The sequence below is a fragment of the Salvelinus alpinus genome, chromosome 28, assembly GCF_045679555.1.
Source record: "Salvelinus alpinus chromosome 28, SLU_Salpinus.1, whole genome shotgun sequence".
Classification (NCBI taxonomy): Eukaryota; Metazoa; Chordata; class Actinopteri; order Salmoniformes; family Salmonidae; genus Salvelinus; species Salvelinus alpinus.
The window spans coordinates 32,229,961-32,238,244 of NC_092113.1; the positions used below are offsets into that span (position 1 = coordinate 32,229,961).

At 41.0% G+C, this 8,284-nt stretch overlaps 1 pseudogene; it reads right to left on the reverse strand.

Annotated features, from left to right (window-relative positions):
* Positions 1 to 814: 814 nt before the first annotated feature.
* On the reverse strand, positions 815 to 5,064 carry LOC139557711 (homeobox protein Hox-C1a-like; annotated as a pseudogene).
* Between the last annotated feature and the right edge of the window lie 3,220 nt (positions 5,065 to 8,284).

An 8,284-nucleotide genomic window follows, 5' to 3' on the forward strand; every position in this document is an offset into this window, starting at 1 on the left:
TCTATCAGTCAATTACCACATGAATCCTTCAGTGCTGGCGGGATAATTAAAACCATTAAGAGATATAGAAATACAACGGGTGAAAGTGAAACGAGAGAGAGAGAGAGGAACCAACAATGTTGAATAGAGAAAGAAAAATAAATGCAAGAATTATTCATATTCAAGAACATGAAATAGGTAAATATAACATAATACAATTCAAATAACTTTTAAGTTATTCAAAATGTGTATAAACAAAATACATTTACTTTAGATCGACTATTGACAGAAATTATTTTGGAAATAGCTTTCAGCCTTATGCGGTCCTTGAAACTCACTGGAAAATTTAAAATGAATTGGATATTCTTTTAAAACAAGATAAACCCTGACGGAAATGTAGACTTTTTAGTCAAGAACATTTTAAGTAGGCTGTTCCGAAGAAAGAGCTGGCCACAACGTTAATGTAGTGATGCTTTAATGACATGCAAGAGACAATAAATAACTAAATCAATAAGTTAAGTAGGCCTACTAAATACACAATTACTATAATAATATTGGTTGTCTGAATAAAGTTATGTTATTTGGTATAAACTCATAAAGTGCAATAATCATTATATTATTTCACCTGACAAGCGAGCGCAACTCAAATGTCCTCTTGAATAGGCTACTCCAATTAAAAGTCTCAGGTAGGCCTATATGCGCCTCTAAAATGAGGAATCACTGACTCAAACACTTACAATAACACATTCTGGAGTTCACAAAACTTACCCTGCTTTCCGTGTTTTTTTGTGAAAAACAACATGACCCTGATTAACCAATTAGGAAGAAATTCCTCCTAATGGAGAATCAAAGAACCTGCATGTTGATGATACTGTCTGCCACTATTACACACCCTGTTTTGTAATGCATGAGACAGTTCCTCTAGTTGAGTGTTAAGGGGCGGCAGGTGTTTGGGAGAGCATGAGGTCGGTTCCAGTTGTCCAGGAGAGGAATAAGTGTCCAGGCTGTTGGAGCGTGAGCTTTCTGAGCAGCTTGAGGACACGGGAGGGGCCACCGGGAGAAGGCCCTCGCGCATTAATTTCTTCTGTTTCATTCGCCGGTTCTGGAACCAAATCTTCACCTGCGTTTCGCTCAGTTGCAGGGCGCTCGCGATCTCCACGCGTCTGGCTCGCGTCAGGTACTTGTTGAAGTGGAACTCCTTCTCGAGCTCCGTGAGCTGTTTGGTGGTGAAATTGGTCCTCAGTACCCCGTTAGCGGTAATATGATGCCCATCGGTGGGAATGCTGTGGTTACCTCCACCTCCTCTGTCCATACTGACGCCCGGAGCGACTATACTTAATCCACAGGCCATGTGCATCTTGGCTGAAAAGACAGTTAAAACACAGGTATAGTATAAATATATCGGTTGAATTCAATGAAGTAACCCAGCCATAAAATATAGACAGTACAAAATGTATGACTACCGGTTTATATCAATCACTACCGGTTTATATCAATCACAATTACTTATAAAACATATATTAAATAGGTTAATTCAGTTAATTGGTTAAGTGTATTAACATCTATAAACTGGAGTAGATGATTGCGCGGGGGAAACTTGGTTATAGCGCCACATTCACATGATCTTGTGCCAAACATTCAGCTGTGAAGTTCCTGATACTGTTGTATCTGTACCACGAGGACAGGTGTTGGATGTAATAACGTACATCACAGTACAGGTATAGGCTATCTAACAGGGCCTATATCAGAGAGAACAGAAAGCTCATATGAAAAATGTTGACATCCATGTTTTAGACATGTCAGAGACAGGTTACATATACAGAGGCTACCAAACCTAACCTGAAATGAGAGTGCAGTAGCCAATAGTGAATATGAAAAAACCCAAACAGACAAAACAGTACAGTAAGTAAATAAGCGCTTTGGCTCTCATGAATAGATAATCACATTCTGATTAATGACGTCTAAGATAATAGAAATTGGCGCTGGCCAGAAGGCGTAAAATGAAAATATTTGAGGAATGACTTGCACGCTTTAGAAATAGCCAGCCAGCAAAGCCAGGGCAAGCCGCAGAGTCGAGGCCTTCCCAGCCAAGGAGAGAGAGAAGAGAAGAAGATAAGGAGAGAGAGAGAAGAGAAGAAGATAAGGAGAGAGAGAGAGAGAGAGAGAGAGAGAGAGAGAGAGAGAGAGAGAGAGAAGAGAAGAAGATAAGGAGAGAGAGAAGAGAAGAAGATAAGGAGAGAGAGAGAAGAGAAGAAGATAAGGAGAGAGAGAGAGAAGAGAAGAAGATAAGGAGAGAGAGAGAGAGAGAAGAGAAGAAGATAAGGAGAGAGAGAGAGAGATCGATACACATTGCCTCAGCCATCTGGACATCCTGCCCACAGTAATTCAGGTGCTGTCAGAGCATAATCGAAGAATGACACACTGGGAGTATATACATTGTACCAGCAGATCAAGAGGCAGAGGGGTGGTAGGCCTTTATGCAAGAGAGAACATAGGGATGCTTTGCTTCGTGCCAAGACTAATATACCCCCCTGAAACGTTGCTGCTGTTGTCACTAATCATACTACTGCTAACAATGTAGCGCTAAAGAGATCTACTCCAACCCTGGAAATCATCCTTACAGATACTATATCAATATCTTTGCAGCTGTTTGTATGATAGCTTAGAACGCTGGCTAGAGGACATTGATACCAGTCCTGGCAAGCAACATAAACAATCAATATAAATGAAGACATATGTGGTGACTATATGAACTGTCAGCCTGGTACCAACTGATAAACGTCGATAGCATTAATTGTTCTACTGTATTCTATGTCTCTGAGACAGACAACAAAGAAGACATCCATGTCATCTTCAAACTCTGGAGCCCTTATTCATGAAGCGTTCGCCCTGTCCATATCATTTGTATTAATTGTGGTCAAAAAGGCAAACTGATCCTAGATCAGAACTCCTATTCTGAGGCGCTTTGTGAATACAGGCCCAGATTGCACATAGAACCAGACAGAAGGATCTCTATTCGGTCCATATCACCCCAATAAAGCATCTCTTTATTCAAATCTGTTTGAGATGAAATTGCTACCGAAGGCTGTGAGCTCACAGTTTTCCCTTTTCACCTCACACTGGATACTCAGATTTAGATATTGTGCTGTGAGGTCTTGTGAGACGACGTCTCTTTGTCAGGATGAGAAATTACTTTTAATGGGCAAAGTCAAGATGCTCAAGGTATTTTTTGAAATATACCACGTATTCTACATGAGTTGTATGATCTAATTTCTGTGAAATCAGAACGTTTATGCTGAATGTCACACTAAAGGCTCATGAGATGTTGGTGGACTGATGATATGTGACAATGATTATGTTTAAACGGACACATGTAAAGGTGCTGGGCACTGAGATCAATACACAAGGCTCTCATTACTGTACAGACAGATAATCAATAAGCAGAGAGCTCTAATGTTACTAACGTTATAGGGAGTGAGTTTGGCTAAACTTAACATTAGCTGCATTGCACACTGTATGCTCAGGCAATATTGCATTGTCAGAGCACAGTGATGTGAAAGCAAAGCACATGGATAGCTTTTATATTTCATTCTATTCTATTCTATTATTTTATTTTATTCCCTTCTATTGTGTTCTAGTGTGGGAAATATCTCCATCCTTTTTCTGTGCCCAATAGGTAGAGAGAGGAAAGTTGGCCTATACTGTATAATAACCATGTACACCTCGCCCAGCCTCCCCTGCCCGTATCCCAGTCCATTCCGATTATCCCAATCCGGGTAGAATACATAGTTCAATTGTCACATATGGTTATTGTAGTAGGCTGATTCAGGAATTGTAAGTATTACAGTTATCATATTAATATTTTTACTGGAAGTTTTGTTAAAGGTAAATTCACAAGTATGCATGTATTTGTACATTTTGAGCCATCACTTGCTGAAAAATAGGCTACATGCATCCAAATGTATCATTTTCTTATTAAAAAAAATGTTGTTGATGATGTTGAGCGACTTTACGAAACTTCATCCACGCTCGAACACGTCACACTTTGTTGCCCGTAGCACAGTAGCCTAGTCTGCGTTTCTCACAGCACAGCACTGTCCTTCATACTGAATTGTGAATATGGCACATTAAAATGTATACTTTCCAATAGTAGGCTATGTTGATGAATGAATGGCAGTTTACTAAAAGTTATAGGTGCTATTGGTTTTCGTATCAACAATAAATACAATGTTTAAAAAGTAGTTTGTCAATAAGATGCTTATTGTCTTTCCAAATGGAAATGTAAACTCCAAAACTTACCCGTCCGAGCTTGACTTCTCTTCTTCACGTTCATCCAATCAAAAGCTTTGCTCCTGTGACTTAGTTCAGCTACCTTACAATTGGGCTCGGAGTGAGAGCTACTGTTCACAACAGCAAAGTGAACATTAGACCCATCATGAGTGTAGATTTTAATGTGCGCATTTATAGACCCGAATTCTGCGTGCGCCAGAGCCTCAGTCCCGGTGATGTGTGTGGAAGAGGAGTATCCAAGTCCGGGGAAGTCGTGTTCCTGCACCCGGAGGTAGGAGGGGAGACGAGAGTAGTGAAGGCAGGCCGGTGGCGTGGTTGAAAAGCCCTGACTCTGTGTCAGAGGAAAGCTGCTCGAGCCTGAGTAGACTGGGAGCTGAGTTACCGTACAGTCGGTTGCAGAATTGGCACCGTAGAAAGACGGGTAACTGTGTTGTAATGAATATCCCGGGTCACCCTCTGATAAAGAGTTACCCTCATTGCCAGCTCCAAGTTCTGGAGAAATGATCTGGTCCAAGTCACCTATCCTGACCTCCCCTGGTCGGTGTCCCTCTGTGAACAGAGCGCTACTCTCCCCATCGCACGTTAACTCTTGATACAAATTCATTATCACCTACGCATAATCGTTGGATCGGTCAAACGGTTATAGGACTCATGGACGGGTGGCCTCTAGCTAACACCCAACAACGCATGGATGACCGAGATAGCGACCATAGACAGTCAGAGGGACATGCCCTGGAGAAATTCGATCTCTGATTGATGGAGATGACGTGCCCTCTTGGTCTTGGCCAATAGATGGACATCTATGTCATCCACCGGGGACAACACACTGACTAACCAAGCCAATCAAGTTGTAGACTAATTTCAGGTGGTCAAATTAATGGACTCCAGTACAGCAGACAATAGCTGTTTAGTCCCCATCATTCATGGTAACTTTCTTTTCTCAAACAGGGCTGTTTAAATGAGTAGAATTTACACATTAGATGGACATAGAAGAGGTACTTGGTCATCATATAGGACTGGGATATGGAGAAGCAAGTAAGTCAAGTTTGCTAAGACGATGGACCGACGCTTCTGAAGTCTGGCTTTCATCATAGTATCACTGCTCGTTTTTAAAACAGGCACCGGTAAGATGACGTCAGCTGTGGTATGTTTTTCTGTACCACACAGTGCTGCAGGCCTGCGGTGATCTACCAACTTTGTGACTATCATGCCAGCTTTGTTGTTATCAGTTATAAACGATTAGGGCTAGATCTTTTTTATAACTGGTTTTAAGGTCCAAGTAATGAAATAGAAATATTTGTTAGCAGGTCCTGGATTTAAATGTTTGCCAATAAGAATATAGACGATGGGTTATACAAAAACCCTCAAAATATAATAGACTAAGGGAATCCAGACTAGTTATTGACATTAGTCTCGTACACAATTATCCTGCGATTATGGTTTCTTCAGCAGCAGAGGCCGTGATCAGTGCAGGGCTAAAGGTCATGTGAAAGACACACTTAATGGGTTCAAAGGTCGTGACCGCGTCTGTTGAGCTCTTCACTGACATTTACATGTTAGTCATTTAGCAGACGCTTTTATCTTGAGCGACTTGCAGGAGCAATTAGGGTTAAGTGCCTAGTTCGAGGGCACATCGACAGATTTTTCACCTAGTCGGCTCGGGGAGTCGAACCAGCGACCTTTCGGTTACTGACCCAATGCTCTTAACCGCTAGGCGACCCACTGGCATCGAAACTGTAAATAGTAGTAACTAGGAACATCGGTGGTGACAGGTGGACATGCACGTTCCGGTTTGGGTTCCCAATTATCGACAATTAGCTATGTAGCCCCTACACAGTTTACTTAATGAAATGGGATGTTAAACTAATATAAAGTTAGTAACTATAAATGATCTAACTATGTCAATATTGCACACTCAATGCTGTTATTTCAGATAAATAGGACTAGATCTTTACTATTCCACAAATACAGCAAGCCTTTTTCTCGACAGTAAAGTTTATTTTCATTTTTCGAGACGTGGCATGGAAATTGTAAAAGTGCTAATTCAATAAATAAAGGAATACAACTACAAACTTTATATTCCATTTTGTTCAGCCGGTATAATTCCCATAGTTACGTGTATATTCCTGGACGCGTATCCTCATTTCATTGTACTATAAGCAGAGCTAAACCTGTTTAATTGCCCTTTACATTAAATTTGTATCTGTTCAGATTACATAGAAAAAACTATACCACCACATTCACATAACATGAGAAAACACATTAGTATGAGCTCCTGAACAAATGACGCAATTGTATTTAGCATTAATTGAAGGATGTTTAGAAATAAAGATAATTACAACGTTATTAATGATAAAGTAATCATGTCTGTTGGGCTCCAGATATTGACTGGGTGAGACCGAAGTAGGTGGGGATGCCACAAAACTTTTGTTTTTTTCTCCTTCAAATTTATTTGTGGATAGTCTTGAGTGTGTGTAATATAACATATACCGGTACACCAACATTGCAATAAAGTAATGGTTTATTTATTTGTATTATTGTAGGCCTACTAATTATCGTATTATTATGATTATTATAAAGCATATATCATTGTTACTATGCTGTTCTTGTTTTCTTGTTATTCATTGTATTTGTCATCTGCATTTTTGTTGAAATTATTATTATCACATATAACATTATTTTCTATCAAAGACCATATTACTAACCTGATCACATAATATTTATCCACAACAGTAATTACAAAGCAATTCTAAATAATCAACTATTTAGGCCTATAACGGCATACAAGGTTCTATAGACTACAGCCCAGAAAGCCGGTCGCAGCTGGGGGAGGTAATGGAATTCTACAGGCAGCGATGAGCTGAATGACTGAGTGCGATATATTCCTTCCCTCCGCGCATTTGCATGCTACACTTATCCATCTTGTTGTCAGCTCGCGAGGTTACCCAGGGTTCACGCGCTAGCTTGTTTCTCTCCCCTACACTCAATAAATAAAACTCGTTCTGTTTACCGCCTGAATATAAATTTGTTTTCAGTTGATCGCAGACCTGTGTGGAGATATTAGAAATGGTATTTCACTAACGGCTTTCATCAGAGGGAGGAGGAAAGGGGTTTGCAGGGATATAAAGAAAAAAACGGGTAGGAGCATCTCTCCTTTCCTTTTATGGAAATACATGTCCCCCCCCCCCCCCCCCCAGGGATTATTGATTGACTCATACTGCTAATTAGTTTTCTCCTCCATCCTCTGATGTCAGTGATGTCTGTGATCTGTCGTCAATAGAGGAGCTGAACTGCTGAGGCCCAGGGATCATGGTGGTGGTGATGCCCGGATGGGATCATCTCCTATAGGTTTGTATTGACCCCTCACCCTGCTGACACACACACAAACACGTACACACACACACACACCTTGCTGACAGTGGTCGGTAATGATGCTGCAGTGGTGATGGTGCTGACATTGACACGATGAGGATGAGGCCCTGGTCTAACCCAGGAACACTGTCAAAGACTCTTTATGTGTCATCTCTCGACCCTGGGAGCTCTGGGAATTAACCGTGCGATGACAGATAACTGTCACCGCCAACCAGAGAGGTCACAGCCGGCCTTTAATGCAGTGTGGGGCTGAGCAGTTAAAGCTGGGCGATCTGTACACTGGTGAGGATCTCAGTGGGGCCCACCCGAGCAGTGTAAGCAGCTATGTGATATACGTGTTGAGGCCTGCAGCGATCTTTTTAGTGGGGATCACTAAGCTGAGTTTAAATGTATTTGACTAAGGTGTATGTAAACTTCTGACTTCAACTGTATGTATGCATCCTGGTGCTCCACAATAATATCTTTACATCCTGGTGTTCCACAATAATATCTATACATCCTGGTGCTCCACAATAATATCTATACATCCTGGTGTTCCACAATAATATCTATGCATCCTGGTGCTCCACAATAATATCTTTACATCCTGGTGTTCCACAATAATATCTATACATCCTGGTGCTCCACAATAATATCTATACAT